The sequence below is a fragment of the Alexandromys fortis genome, unplaced genomic scaffold (genome assembly GCF_014885135.2).
Source record: "Alexandromys fortis isolate MF-2015 unplaced genomic scaffold, M_Fortis_MF-2015_v1.1 scaffold_106, whole genome shotgun sequence".
NCBI classification, from domain to species: Eukaryota; Metazoa; Chordata; class Mammalia; order Rodentia; family Cricetidae; genus Alexandromys; species Alexandromys fortis.
This window is the reverse complement of record NW_026067980.1, coordinates 5,177,401-5,193,135: the sequence shown is the minus strand read 5'-3', so window position 1 is coordinate 5,193,135 and position 15,735 is coordinate 5,177,401. Positions and strand designations below refer to the sequence as shown.

Here is a 15,735-nt window from a genome sequence, read left to right as displayed (position 1 = left end):
AATATCTCTCTTAAAGAAACAAACCAAATAGTCATTTTCATAGCTGAATCGGCGACAGAGTTTATGGAAAGCAGAAGACGTGTGTGCTTTTGAAAAGAATGATAAAATGTACAGAGCGACTCTGACCATTTAGGTTTAAGATAATCCTCGTCTGCGTTTACATTTGTCTAGAACAGTCTGTTCCAGGGTTTCTGAGTATGTGTTCCGTCCTTAGTGTATTAAATCATTTGAAGTCATCCGGAGGCAGTTTCTCTGGCTGGCCACCACCGCTGAATGTCGAGATGTTGGATATCTGAGAATTTATGGTTAGTTAAAGCTTAGAAAAAATGTGTGTGTCGGCCAGGGTTTGAAATTGTTAGCACAGTTTTCTTGCTACTGTGGTAGAGATGTATCTAAAAGTATCATGTAGGCAAACCTGCTGAAGGGAGACACATACCGCATAGCAAATTGCAGACCTTAGATACGTTTTCAAAACGCATATTTGTGTTTTGATATTTGACAGTGCTAAATACTAATTCCACAGTAGCCTAGATTTCTTGGTATTGAATACCTGTTGAGATCTGCAGCTGCCCTGAGAGTCCCTTGTTTGCTGTTAAGAAAGCGTGGCTTCCTTGCTAAGATTTGCTAAGATACCAATACTCCCATAAGGTTTCCCTCATATTGTTTGTATGTGCTTGGAATATTATTTTAGCAGACTTTGGTATTTTCAAATCTAATGTCCTTTACTCTTAATCTCACTTGTTTTATTTTCATGAGGTCTTAGCTGCATATTTTGGAAAACACATGACTTGGTTTTATATTAAGATACTTAAAGAGGTATTTTGTTGGCCTGCTCTATCCATCTGAATTCCAAGAGTGTGAACGTGGTGGGCAGATTTCTAAAGTGATCTCTAGTGGTCCTTACAACTTGGAATTCACGCCCTAGTGTAATTACTTTCTCTCAAGGACCGGATAATTGTAGAGACTTGCATCTAAAAGAAATAGTACGGCAGAAGCAATGGATGTTGATGCCACGTCCAAGTGATGTTACAGAAGACTGAAGCTTCTACCTTGTTGCCTTCATAGTGTTTTGGTTAAGCAAGCTGCTGTGTAGAAAGGTTGGATGGATGGTAAAAACAGGAGGGCAACCTTCAGCCAGCATCCAGTGAGGCGAGGAGGTTTGCAGCATGTAAGCCAGCAATGAAACCTGCCGGCAGCCACAACTGAGCATCAGATGAGGTAATGAGCGCTAGCCTATGCCAGAGCTGCAGCCTTGGGAGACATAGGGAAGCAAAGGACCCAGCTAAGCTGGGCTTGGTCCCTTGACCCATGGCGGGGGAGGTAATGAACATGTGTTTTTTGAGCTGATTAATTTGGGGGTCATGTGTTGTGCAACAGTGTACGTCTAATACACAGAGCAGCAAATCCCTCCCCCCCCACACCACACACACACACCCCTGTTCCTCCTTTGTGATTCTCCAGTCTAGTCTAAAGAAGAAGAACAACAAACATCATGGCTTGCACGGAGAGCGTTAGATTTTGAAATGTTACTTTGTGCTGTCTCAGAATTATGGTAGTAGAGCATCTCTGTTGTTAGGAAAAGCCGCTGCTTTAGTTTGGGACCAAGGGATGGTGTTATATATGTAGCCAGAGTGGGATGCCAGAGAAACCACCAGTCTAAGCGCACACATATACCCCCTCTCCATGCTGGCTTCTTGTGGTCAGGGTGGAGCCACTCCTTTTCTGCTTTAGATTTTGCTTCTAAGTAGCACTTACTCGAAGCTGTCTTGGTTCATTTGTGTGGTCATTTCCATTTAAAAGAATGGAAACACAATTCATATTTTTCTGAAATGGATTGGTTCTCACAGAGGTCTTCTGTGGGTGCAGATTATGTTCAGAGCCTTAACATCACTCTGAGAGGTGTTACAAAAAGGCAGCCTGCACTCTCAACTAGTTGTATCGATCATCAAACCAGCCAGCTGACTGTCCTAATCTTGGCTCATCAAGAATAGACAATATCTAAAAAGTATGCCTATGTTAAAAATACACATCTTAAATTTGGATTCAGTGAACATAGTTTAGAGGTTTAAAAGACCTTTCCTAAGAGAAGACTGTAGTAGCTTGTGAGGTGCTTGGTTTAATTTTTAGGAATTTGGGGAGTCTGCTCTTAAGTCATTGGTGACTTGAAATTGGTCATGGTTGGGCTAGTTCCACCTCAGAAACAGACACATGCGTCCTTAGTTGATCACACAGAACTGTTACTCCTGTCTTCCAAGTGGACTGATGAAGCAGGCTGTGAAGAGATGAGTGTGGGAATCAGCGGAGTGGGTGGCGAGGACTAGCAGGCCTCCTCCCCTTCTCAAGAGCCATTCCCGAAGCTGTTCACCAGCTGAGGAAAGAGCAGGGCATACTTACCAACCGTGTCAGCAAGAAGGGCATCTCAGAGTCGGAATGCTAAACACTGGAAGAACTCTGACTTTCACATCATTATCGATTCATAGTTCAAATGTTTCAGCAGTATCTGCGTGGTTGGCATTTGTAGATGCTGTGTGCTGAGTCCCTGAAGTCTGGAGACTCCTCGTTCATTTGGTGGTTCGCTTATTCAGTAGTTAGGGGGAATCGTTTGTTCGTGTGTTTGGAACAGGGTCTAGTTAGTACTCCAGATTGGCTTTGAATTTGCTAGATAGCCTAGGCTGGCCTCAAGCTTGTCACCTTCCCTCCTTAGCCTCTGGAGTCCTGCACTATAGGTGTGTGCCCCTCACTGCATACGTTTTTTATTGAGTATCTACTTGAAAGTGTGGGATGGTAACTGATTGACTTCTATTGTGAGAAGTAGGTGGGCACATAGAGGAGTGTTATGAAAAAGGGAGGGAGGCATAAAGCCCCAGGTGAGCCTAATTTCCAGCTTGCTGGTTAGGAAAGGTGCCTTGCTGAGGCCTCTCTATGATCATGATCTGAGCCCAGTGACCAAAGGAGGCGGCCAGGGAAGGATCTCAGAAGATGGTTTTCCTTACCTTCTAGGAGATAGGCGCTACTATTTGTCCTTCTTGCCTGGGGGACCTGAAGGACAAAGGGCACCAAGAAGCTTGCTACTGTTGCATAGGCAGCAAATGGTAGAGATGTTTTTTGAACCATGTTGACTTAGTCTCAGCTCTGATTTCATCACGTTCCTTTCCTAGGAGCATCTTTGCTGGAGTGCTCTGGACAGAACAGACATTTTGTGAGAAAAGAAAAAGGAAGGTCACTTCTAGACAGAGGACTTAGGAAAGGCGGGGAATCTCAAAATATGTGACTCACTTTTACTGTACGGGCGTTCTTTGTAAGACGCTTTGGAAAAATGGTAATGCTAGAGATTTATGTTTCTGACCCATAAAACATTCAACACACAAATAGTTGTTTTCCAACCAAAAGTCTGGGTCGTTTCCTTCATTAATTATCCTTTAAGGCCGATTTCACTGTAAGCCGTTTCCGTGTTCTCCACTGCGGCTTAAAATGCACTTCTGTCCCCATGTTTCCAATGTTAGTAGAACAGTATGTCTGACAGCTTTTGTTATTAAACCAGTAAGACTAACTCAGCACGACAATAGAAACGGCCTGACCTCTGCTAATTAAAATGAATTTAAACCAGGATTTAAAGTGTTCTTGAGGTTTTAACTTCGGTGTGTTCCTGATTTCTTTTTCATGGACGTGCAGTTCAGCCAGGTCGGGGCTGTGGTTCAATGCTGGCGGAGTGGAGTGCTAGCGGCTTCATGATTCATATTCAGGCAGAGGCTGGACCTCACAGATCTCCCATCCCCAGGCCCCTTACAGCCCATTGTTTCAGGCACTCTGGAGTCGGCAGGAATTGCACACGAGGCAGAGTGGCTTACTTTAGTGTCCTCTTGTTTTCCTGTGGTCTGGAACAGGCTGAGAGTCAAACCACTCTTCGTGGAGCAGGAGACAGCAGCAACAGCAGTAACGGCAACAAAATGAATGTGATGACCTCGGCTTATGTGAAATGCTCAAATCAGCGCCAGGAGCGACGACTGACGTGTGAGGGGCCGGCTGAGACTCAGGGTCACTCACCGTGCTTCTCCACTCAGGCCGATTAGATAAGACAGGGTTTGATGGCTTTACCTTGTACTCTAGCCTTTTCTGAAAACGTACTGTTCCTTGTAAACGATCCAGAATGCCCTCGATCTCACTGAAGAGAGAAAGTACATAACGCGCTATCCTCACATTTGTTAGACTTATACTGAAGGAGTCTTAGAGCAGAACCAGAGGTCTTCGTGGACTTGCCACACTCTCAGGCAGTGGGTGCGAAGGGTTTATCTTGTGCTTCCATGGTTATTGATGTTTTATGCTAATTTCTTGGGGTCAGCCAGCTTTTCTTCAGTAGTAGAAGCCAAAGAACCCTCAAGCCACGGGGGCTTCTAATAGCCCGAGGCCAGCAAAATTCAGGACACAGTGTCTGAGTTTGTCTTCTGTTCTGTGAGGAGGCAGTGAGAAGTAGATAATGTGAATTCCTGATCAATGTGTTTATCTGTCTGGAATGTTCTGAGGCTAATGGAAGATCCACCAAGGCCAAGGTTGTCACCTTGAGCTTTATGTCTTTGCTGATGGATCAAACTTCCTTTATCAGATTTCTGTTCAGATTTCTACACGATGCTTCAGTCAGCCCCTGCCCCGTCAAAACCACGTGGCCTCATTTTCTTTAACATGCCTGTCCTTAGTTCTGCTGACTGCAGTACAATTTTGCTGATGTAGACATATCTAATTCTGACTCTACAGATTCAGTCATTCTATTTCTATTCACAAGGCTTATCACAGAAAATATTCTGAACACACAGACTTAGCATTTATATGTGCAGGGTCTTTTTATAAGATTTCTTTCCCCCATATCTTATAAAAATGAACCATTATTCCCATTTTAATATAATGTCTTAAAAAAAAGAACCCGATTAGTACTCTATGAGTATTCTCATATCCCAAATATTTGCCTGTAGATGTTCAGCAAATATTTTAATTAGTGGAAATTATTTAAAACACTTAGAGAATTTTTCAGTAGTTTATTTTGGGTACATAATGAATATTGGTGTGCAAGATACTATGAGAGTATCTGGGGCAGGGCATAGCGCAAGCTCAAGCAAGTGCATGCAAACTCACAATGCATAAGCAAAACTGGCCAGAACAACCTGGCAGCGAACCAAAAGCACAGTAGCTAATGACACACACTTCTAGCCAATCACAACACTCCAGCAGTGGCCACCAGTTTCAAAAAGGACCAACCGAAAACATTTCTGCAGCAGCTTAATATCCCTAACTCCATAAAAACCCCGGCCCTTTTACATAAAGAGCCTTTACATCGGAATCTTTCAGAGTCATTGCCTCCGCATCTTCTCACCTCCTGCCCCCAGGAAATGGGGATTGCACAAAAGGCAGCAGCAGCAAGCCCACAATAACTACAAATATCCATGTCAGCTTTGTGATTAAAAAGTAGAGCACACGTACTAATGCTTACGTTGTGCGCCCTGTGCTATGTTGCACGGTTGCCATCCTTGTTATTTAGAGTGAGTAGTGAGTCCCCAAATGACATGCTTGGAGCTGGGGCAACTCAGTCTGGCTCAAACCTTGTACCACTGCTTGGGGTGTTCGCCAGGAGGACATGGAGTAACGGTTAGATGCTGTGCAGTTTAAAGGGAGTAGAGCTGGTTACTGGCTTCACACGTGGCAGGCTGATCCTCAAGAGACGGGAGTCTTACCAGAAATTTTGGGTAGTCCCACTAAAGTCACTGCATATTACTGGGGAAACTGGGGCTTCTCTTGGGGTCCATAGTCTCATTGATAAAATAATTTAAGAACTGATTCTCAAGGAAGCTCAAAGACAGTTTTATTTATTTATTTATATATCGTTTTTTATTGAGCTATATATTTTTCTTCACTCCCCTCTCTTCCTCTCCCCTCCCCTTCTACTCTCTCCCACAGGCCCCATGTTCCAAATTTACTCAGGAGATCTTGTCTTTTTCTACTTCCCATGTAAATTAGATCCATGTATGTCTCGCTTAGGGTCCTCTTTGTTGTCTAGGTTCTCTGGGATTGTGATTTTTAGGCTGGTTTTTCTTTGCCTTATGTCTAAAAGCCACTTATGGGTAAGTACATATGATATTTGTCTTTCTGGGTCTGGGTTACCTCACTCAATATCATGTTTTCTAGATTCATCCATTTGCCTGCAAATTTCAAGATGTCATTAATTTTTCTGCTGTGTACTATTCCATTGTGTAAATGTACCATATTTTCCTTATCAAGGGACATTTCCTTGATCAAGGAACATTTAGGTTGTTTCCAGGTTCTGGCTATGACAAACAATGCTGCTATGAATATAGTTGAGCACATTTTTTTTTGTGGTGATTAAGCATCCTTTGGGTATATACCCAAAAGTGGTATTGCTGGCTCGTGAGGTAGGTGGTTTCCTAATTTTCTGAGAAATTGTCACACTGATTTCCATAGCAAGTGTACCAGCTTGCATTCCCACCAGCAATGCAGAAGTGTTCCCTTTACGCCACATCCTCTCCAGCATAAGTTGTCATCATTGTTTTTGATCTTGGCCATTCTTACAGGTGTAAGATGGAATCTCAGAGTTGTTTTGATTTGCATTTCTCTGATGACTAAGGATGTTGAGCATTTCCTTAAGTGTCTTTCAGTCATTTTAGATTCCTCTGTTGAGAATTCTCTGTTTAGTTCTGTATCCTTTTTTTTTTTATTGTATTATTCGTTCTTTGATGACCAATTTCTTGAGTTCTTTGTATATTTTGGAGATCAGCCCTCTGTCTGATGTGGGGTTGGTGAAGATCTTTCCCATTCTGTAGGCTGCTGTTTTGTCTTGTTGACCATGTCCTTTGCTTTACAGAAACTTTTCAGTTTCAGGAGATCCCATTTATTAATTGTTTCTCTCAGTGTCTGTGCTGCTGGGGTTACATTTGGGAAGTGGTCTCCTGTGCCAATGTGTTCAAGTGTACTTCCCACTTTCTTGTCTATGAGGTTCACTGTGGTTGGCTTTACGTTGAGGTCTTTGATCCATTTGGACTTGAGTTTTGTGCATGGGGATAGATATTTTATATTTTTTGCTTTTTTTTTTTATCAAAAATCAGGTGTTTGTAGATGTGTGGATTGATATCCAGGTCTTTGATTCAGTTCCATCGGTCCTCCTGTCTATTTTTATGCCAATACCAGGCTGTTTTCAGTACTCTAGCTCTGTAGTAGAGTTTAAAGTCATGGATTGAAACTCCAGAAGTTTCAAAGACAGTTTTATTAGAATTGAAAAGAAAACTCCAGGGCAGAGAAGTTGCAGTCTCGGGAACTCACCCGAGAAGGGGCTTGAGAAGAGAAAGAGGAAACGCCATGGCATTTCTAAGTAGCTTCATGGCAGCACCCGAAGGAGAGGAGAGCTTCGGAGAAAGAGTGAAGAAGCCCAAGTACTAGAGAAGGCTCGCTTAGGCTCTGACCATTATCTGAAGGAGAAGCAGGCAGGCCTAACAGAGCCCTATAGTGGCTGCATAGTGGTTGTATTGGGGTGGAAATTCTGGGAAGAAAAAGTACATTTTCTTATTAAGGGATAATTCATCCTATGTCTTTTTAAAACTTTTACTTTTATTTATGTCTCTGCGTGTGTGCTGATATGTGGGTATGTGAGTGCCGGAGAGCATTGGGCCCCTGGAGCTGGAGCTGCAGACATTTGTAAGTCTCCCAGAATGGGCCCTGGGAACTGAACTCGAGTCCTCAGAAGAGCAGCAAATGTTCTTAACTGCGGAGCTGTTTTTCCAGCTCTTCAGCATGGCTGAAAATGTATTCCCCTTCCGAGGGGTAGCCCCTTAGCTAGGTGACGGACCTGCTCACCTGCAATGTTGTTCTTCACTCTGGCCAGCGCGGCCATTCTCCTAGTTTTCCCTTTATGCGCCTTTGCTACTTCTGTAGCAGAAGAATCTGATGGCGAAGCAGCAAGGCTGGGGAAACGATTGTCATGTCAAGCCACGGAAGTGAGAATGGTGGCCGGTTCAGGAAGCTGGGCTGGGAGTGGCGGAACAGCTGGTTTGGGTTTAGATCTTTGAGAACTCCGAGTACAAAACACCAAGGGTTGGTTGGCTTTTACTCCCTGAATGCCGGCGAGCCTTTCCAAGCGTTACCCTGGGGTGTGTGGCTTACAATATGATCAGCCCGATTTAGGAAGAGACAGAGTCAGGGAGTGAAGTTAGAAGGATATTGTGGTTGTTTTGATGGTCAGTAGTCTAATCTGGGTAGTGGCCATGGAAGGGACTTTGCAGAGACAGTTCATCTCTACTTGTAGCTAAGGCATTGACAGCTTATTAAGGGCAGGCTGGGTCTGTGTGGGCAGGAGGTGGGACAGTGGTAGGTGGGAATCGTCAGAATGCCTGTGAAGGCTGAGGAGAAATTCTGGATGCCTTGGCTGTGTTGAAATACTGCAGCCACTGTTGTGGCTGGGGATGAGGAAATGGCGTGGAGTCCTGCCCAAGTGCTCAGAGCATGTCTCACGATGGGCCACTTGCAAGCTTTTTCGTGCAAACCTGCTAATTTGTGGCCACCAGTGCTTCCAGGTACATGGTAATTCCGTGACCGCCTTTTCTCACACGCTGGAGCGCCATACTCCTTCTTTGCGCCTTCTGTGAGGAAACATTTAATTTTGACTTCAGTACCTCTTGAGATTATGTGAGTTTTTACAGACAGATGCCAAGGCAATAGATTCCCTCTGTCATAAGTAGGTTCCATCTTCTCTAAACACATTATGGAGAATGGATGCCAATTAAATAGTTCAGGAAAATGCTCCCTTTGTACCCAAGTTAACAACACAACACACCCATGATGAGAATCTCAGAGCTTTAGCCTCCCATTTCAGATGGTGTAGGGAATATGCACCAATAATTCATCTCTTTTTGGCTGTTGTTTTTGTTTCTCTTTTGCTTTGTCTTCAGATTCTAATATATTCTTTAAAGTTGAACGCTATACACTAATTTGAAATGGGTAAGGTCTTACCCCATATTGATTTTAATGAGCATAATTGGCCACGTTTTATAGTAACAGACTGAATGAGCCCCAGGGGGCCATTAGATACAAGGCAGTTCCAGCGGCGGAGGAGAGGAAGCAAGCAGCAGATTGTGTAGGAAGAAGGGGTGGGGGTGGGGGGGTCTGTGGGGGAGGGCAGAGATTGTCCGAAAGTTGTGCTAGGAGAGGCAATTGCTGTCCTCATGACCCTCTGAACGCTATTCTTTTGGTAGCAGACATGATTTAATCACAATCATGATTTATTAAAACACTCATCACAAATAAAAGCTCAGTTATAAGAAAGGACTATGAACACTTAGTGTGAATACATCCGTGTGTCTCATAAGCTATGACCCTGGGGAACTGAGGCAGACTTGGCTATGTTAAGGTCCTCTTGTCTAAAGCAGCAACACTAACTAATTCCTCACTGGTGGAGAAGGTTTAGTCATTTATGGAACACGCTCCTGGAATGATTCCCACAATCCAGGAAGTTCGGCGAGGTCCAGGGGATTTAAGCTTTGCTGATGTAACACTTACTGAACACACACATTGATGATGCACCATTTACTGAACACACACCAGCATCATTGATGATGCACCATTTACTGAACACACACCAGCATCATTGATGATGCACCATTTACTGAACACACACTAGCATCATTGATGATGTAACGTTTACTGAACACACACCAGCATCATTGATGATGTAACGTTTACTGAACACACACCAGCATCATTGATGATGTAATGTTTACTGAACACACACATTGATGATGTAACATTTACTGAACACACACTAGCATTAGGTGGTGCTACCCACTTTCTAAGAAGTTCCAGTTTATCTCCCAAATGAAGTAGATGGTGTTTTTTTTTTTTTTGTTTGTCTGTTTGTTTTCCCCTCTTAGATGAGGCAGTTTCTCAGAACAAGTAGAGATAGGTTGTGGCTTTAATTCAAGGCCTGTTTATCCTAGGCATCTTTTTTCTAACCACTCCTAACCACATCCAGAGACTTCAGGCTGACCAAGAGTGAAGACCACATATTAGGATCTTGTCTTCTGACTTGTTCTGAGTCCTGTGATGCTAATCTTGACACACTTGGGAAGATGGTTCCCAACTGAGGGATTTCCTCCATTATATTGGCCTGTGGGCATGTTTGGGGGCATTTTCTTGTTGCTAATGGATGCAGGAGGGCTCAGCCCACTGTGGGCACATGGTACATAGACCGAAGATGGGTATGCCAGAGATGCCGGATGTGAGTCGCCTTCTCTGTGGTTCCAGAAAGCAAACCAGGGCATACTAATTCTTTGATAATGCAAAAAAGCATTTCAAGGTGTCAAGAAAAGGCTCTGATCTTTTTTTTTTCTTGTTATATCTTTGTTTTTAACCAAAAAAAAAAAAAAATCAAGGCAAGGTCCCATATGGCCTAGGATAGCCTCAAAGCCATGACAGTGTTTCTGCTTCAGACTCCTGAGTGGTTGGGTTGTAGACATGCACCGCCATGCCTGGTTCTGGTCCCATCTTGTGCAGGGCCTATTGAGCGAGATAGTGCTAATCTGTGAGGTCCCTGAGCCGTGGAATAGGTTGATGGTTCTCATAGAGGATGCATCATGAATAGGTCTTTCCAGAAAGGAACGGTGCCCTCCTCGCTAAAGAAACACATATGAGCAAATTGTAGAAAAAGGAGGAAGGCAAGTTGAAATGTCATAGTAAAAATTATATTTAGTAATATAGCTAGGAGTTAGCAAACTATACATAGCCTAAGCTCTAAATATTATGCCTGTTCCTTGAACCCTGGCTGTCTATTAACAGATAATAGTATTTCTTTCTTTATTAATTAACCAATTTGTTTATTTTAGCGTTTATTTATTTTGGCAGGTCTTACTCTGTAGCCCAGTCTAGCCTTCAACTCACTATGTAGCTGAGGCTGGCTTGCAACTCAAGGGGATCTTCCTCTCTCACTCCTGAGTGTTGGAATTACAGGTGTGAGCTGCTGTGCCTGGCTGGATTTTACCCCTTGAAGTGGTTAGTTACAAAATGACCATGTAATACGTGTGTGTGTGTGTGTGTGTGTGTGCTGTTCTCTGTATTGCCTCTTAGCTTATAATTCTAAAATATTTACAGCCTGACAAGTAAGGAAAGCATGCTGGCTTCTGATTCAGATAAATACACACTCTGAAAAACAAGATGTTTGGTAAAAAGCCTGTCGTCAACTAGCTACATTTTATTTTCCAGCATTTGGAATGTTTTTCTAGTTAGAAGACATGTTTTCTGCCTCCCCTTTTCCTTAAAATGATTAGACTTGTAGTCCTGGAGATATTGGCAGATAACATAAAGGGCTGCAGTTTTTTCAGGAGTGGTGAGTGTTGGGATAGGAACATCGTGGATTCATGAGGGCCTGTGTGGGAGGAATTCCCTAACTTTATGATACACCTGGCAAATCTATCATTATTCTGAGCCAGTTAGGACTTCTTGACCTAATAAACATACACAGTTGGGCTGGTGAGATGGCTCAGCAAGGGCTAGCGCTTGCCATTGGGCCTGACTACCTGAGTCCAGTCCTTAGGACCCACAGTGTCCACTGTGGAAGAAGAATTGTTCTCTGACAATTCGTGTCTGCTGTGTCATGGAAATCCCCCTGTAGTGATTTGAAGAACCTCATAGGTTCAGAGGTTTGAATATTTGGTTTAGGAAATGTGGCCTCATTGAAGGAAGTATGTCACTGGGGACAGACGCTGAGGTTTCAAAGCCATGTGCCATTCTCAATTTGCTTCTTCTGCTTCATGCTTTGGGTTTACCATTTGAGCTCTCAGCTTGCTAATCCAGGTGCCATGCCTGCTTCCTGCCACACTTCCCTACAATGATGGTGACAGACTCTCTCTTTGGAACTGTATGCCTAAATAAAATCTTCCTTTTCTAAGTTGTCTTCATCGTAGCAATAGAAAAGTAACCCATACACCTCCCTTATAAATAAATGTTTTTAAACCACACTTTCTCCTTTTTTTCTATTAATATTTTGTGTATTTAGAATCAGTACCTCTGTGTTTTGACTTACCAGGCCTTTACAATGAGTGCTTTAAACACCTGTAGCTGCTTTGAAGAACTTACTTGAGAAAGAGCCTGCTCATGTGTGCTCCGGTCACCCTACCAGATGTTTCTATGTAGTTGTTACATGTCAGCTCAGTCTAGGGTGCAATCAAGAGATCCTCAAACTCCCCAACTGGCTGTGTCCCTGGGACACAAGGCCTCTGGGTGGGGTCCTCACATGAGCATTTTCAGTGTTAGGGGCAGCCCCTGTGCATTGCTTCCTTTATGTAGTCCAGAGTTGCTCAGCCCCATGCCAGGCAGGAAAGTTCCTCGCATAGAGGGCTGTGTTTAGCAGCGCTGGGGTAGGGCTGAGTGGCACTCTGCCTACTAGATTAAGCAACACCCACACATCTCTTCTAATTATGAAGAGGACACCGTTACCAAAAGGTGACTTCAGACATGGCAAAACACTCTGGGAGACCAGAGTAGTTATAAAAGGGTATATCCTTCTGGTGGCTGGCGTGGGCCTGTGAAAAGTACATAATTTCCCAGCCTGGGTTTCTGGAACCTTCAAGGCAGGGCAAACCGCAAACACCATGTTGTAAGGGCGGGGTGCTGAAGTAGGAAACAGATGTGCTGAGTGAGGGGGACTGGGGGCTCGAGCGTGAAAAGCAGCAGGCTTAGGGAAGGGGGAAAGTGGGCAGACTGGGAGGAGGAGGAGGAGAGAAGACATTGGCTGGAGAGACACTGCTCCTAGTCACACCCCACCTCCTTCGTTCATCCTTCCTTCTCTCTCGGAATATAGATCTGAGTCCTGGAAAAAACATCTAAGGTGGGGGATGGAGGGGATATCTTAGAGATATCAAGGGAAAGTTTGGATTTAGTTTATATTAATGGCATTTAACTCTCAGGATCATGGATCCAAGATATCTAAACCTCAATTTCTGATCACCAGACTCTCACTATTAATTGGCAATTTTATTTTATATTAAAGGTTGTTGTCCCTGCTTTCCTCAAGTTGGCTTTGAGTCTCCCTTTCTGCTTTTTAAGTAAATATTTCTCTACATGGACTGCCCCCTACCCCAGCACCACAGAGCTTCGGAATCATTTTTGAGTGCCGTGGTTTTATCACGTGGAAATTTACTGCACATGTTTGGAATTGCCTTTCCTCTCTCCTCTTTAAAACGTTATGACCACACATGCTTCACTCTAAATACTATTAAGTATTTTTTATTATTGCTATTTTAAAAAATCCTGCCTCAGGCAGAGCCCTACTCCAGCTTAAGTAAAGGTATGTATTGAAATCGCAGTAAGCATGTAACTCTGTTACATTAATATCTGAATTCATGTATGGCTTTGAATGTGTTGGAAACATTTTTTGAGTCACTTGACTAGGTTCTCTGGTTTTAGAGAGCTCTTTTTCTTTTCCACACTCTAAACCATAGATGGTTTTATTCGCTCTCCCCTCCTGGATAAACACACTAGTTTTCTCTAGGCTGGAGGCGTTCTCTGTTTTCTGCATGTATCTTTGAACTCAGTCAGGTAATATAATGAGTTTGGCAAGCAACCGATCTACCAGCACGAAATCATTAGTGCTTGATTTTAACAGCTACTAACGGGGCAGAGTTTTTTTTTTTTTTTTTTTGGTAGAGAATCTCATAGATTTGTAGAATGGTTTCTATATTCAAGGGCCATACTCTAGTGGTCATTTGTCAAGGAAATGGTTCAATACTGAACATAGTTCCTATTTGCAGAGATTAGCTGCCATTAGATTTGTTATTGTCTATTACTGTTATTTTCTATTTACTTTTTAAAGATTTATTTATTTTGTTATGCGCATTGATGTTTTCCTTGCATGTATGTCTGTGTGAGGGTGACAGATCCCCTGGAACTGGAGTTACAGACAGCTGTAAACTGCCATGTGGGGGCTGGGAATTAAAACCAGGTCCTCTGGAAGAGCAGCCAGTGCTCTTAACCGCTGGCCCATCTCTCCAGCCCCTGTTGTTTTCTTTTTATATCTCTTGGGAATCCTTAGACATATTTCTTTAAAGAATTCTGTGCCCACTCTCTGCAACTCTATTTTTTTAAAAAAAATCCAATTGTGTATGTGTGTTTGGATGGTGCTCATGCAGTTTAGGAGAGGGTATTAGATCTACCTGGAGATGGAGTTAAAGGTTGTTCTGAGCCACACAGTGTGGGTGCTGGGAATGGGACTCTGGTCTTTTGTAGGCAGAGGCTGCTCGTTTGTTTCCTGGCCACGCAGACCCGAAATAATCACACAGAAACTATATTAATTAAAACACTATTTGGCCTGTTAGCTCAGGCTTTTTATTAACTAACTCTTACATCTTAAATTAACCCATTTCTATTATTTTATATTTTACAACCAGGCTATGGCCTACTGCTAAGCTCTGGTGTCTGTCTCCTTTGTCAGCTATGTGCCATCTCCCTGACTCCACCTACTCTCTCTCTCTATTTCCTGCCTGGCTTTACTCTGCTAAGCCATTGGCCAAAACAGCTTTATTCATTAACCGATAAAAGCAGCACTTATACAGAAGGACATCCCACATCATCTTTCTGCAAGAGCAGTGTGTGCTCTTAACCACTAAGCCATTCCATACCCTTTGCAATTTTTTAATGGTTTGATCCTGGCATCAAGAGCTCCTTTCTAAACTGTGTATATTCTTAGTGTGCTGGGTATCAATCGTGATTTAGACAATGATATTTGGGACATTGTATTTTGCATTGATATCTAAACTGGAATACATTGTAAGGTGGTTTTCTTTACAGGGAGGAAGAGATTTTCATTCTGGCAGAGGCCACACAGAGAGTTAGAATCTGATTGTGCCATAGGAGAAATGACGCTGAATGCTGGTATTGAACCTACATTCCTAGCCATGTTCTTACAGGTGGGGTGGTCCTCTCCTGAAGTTATTTCATATTGCGTGTTAAGCTTTAGGCTGTTTTCAAGGCCCAGACCTTAGCTGTTTGAAAAAGCAGAATACCACATGGTGCCTGGGTCCCAGCCAGTTGCACATTAGAAACTTGAGACACTTTTAAAACGCTGCCAGGCACAAGCCTCGGTGGGTATCAGTAAGATTTCTCCTTTAGCGGTTTGGAGAGGGTGGAATGATAGGGGGAGTTTGGTGGCGACTTAAAGACGTTTGGCATGTCACATTAGAGGGGCCACGAACCCCTTAAAGAAGTCACTGATAGCCGGGCCGTGGTGGTGCACACCTTTAATCCCAGCACTCGGGAGGCAGAGACAGGCGGATCTCTGTGAGTTCGAGGCCAGCCTGGTCTACAAGAGCTAGTTCCAGGACAGGAACCAAAGCCACAGAGAAACCCTGTCTCGAAAAACCAAAAAAAAAAAAAAAAAAAAAAAAAAAAAAAAAAAAGAAGTCACTGATTTCTGCTTCGCTAGGCTGTGGTTGGCTTTGCATCCATACCCACTCCTCCGTTTGTCGTCCTGCGGACATTTGTGTCTTGTGTAGAAGACATGAGGAGCGTGGTTCAAAGTGGTTGTGTTTCTTGATATGCAGCCACCTGAGGCGTCCGCAGGGCACTGTATAACCTAGGTTTACTGGGCTTTGTGTGTAGTAGCTAAGGAAGGTTCATGGAATCTCATTTTGGGTAGCCCTGTTGGGTGCTGTTAATAGCAACACGGTCATCATCGCTAGCATCACTGCTGACTGG

General features: G+C 43.4%; 1 protein-coding gene across 4 annotated transcripts in view; it reads left to right on the top strand.

Annotated features, from left to right (window-relative positions):
- Erc2 (ELKS/RAB6-interacting/CAST family member 2) overlaps positions 1 to 15,735 on the top strand; it is an 875,988-nt gene that overhangs the window by 139,317 nt on the left and 720,936 nt on the right. The window lies entirely within an intron of this gene.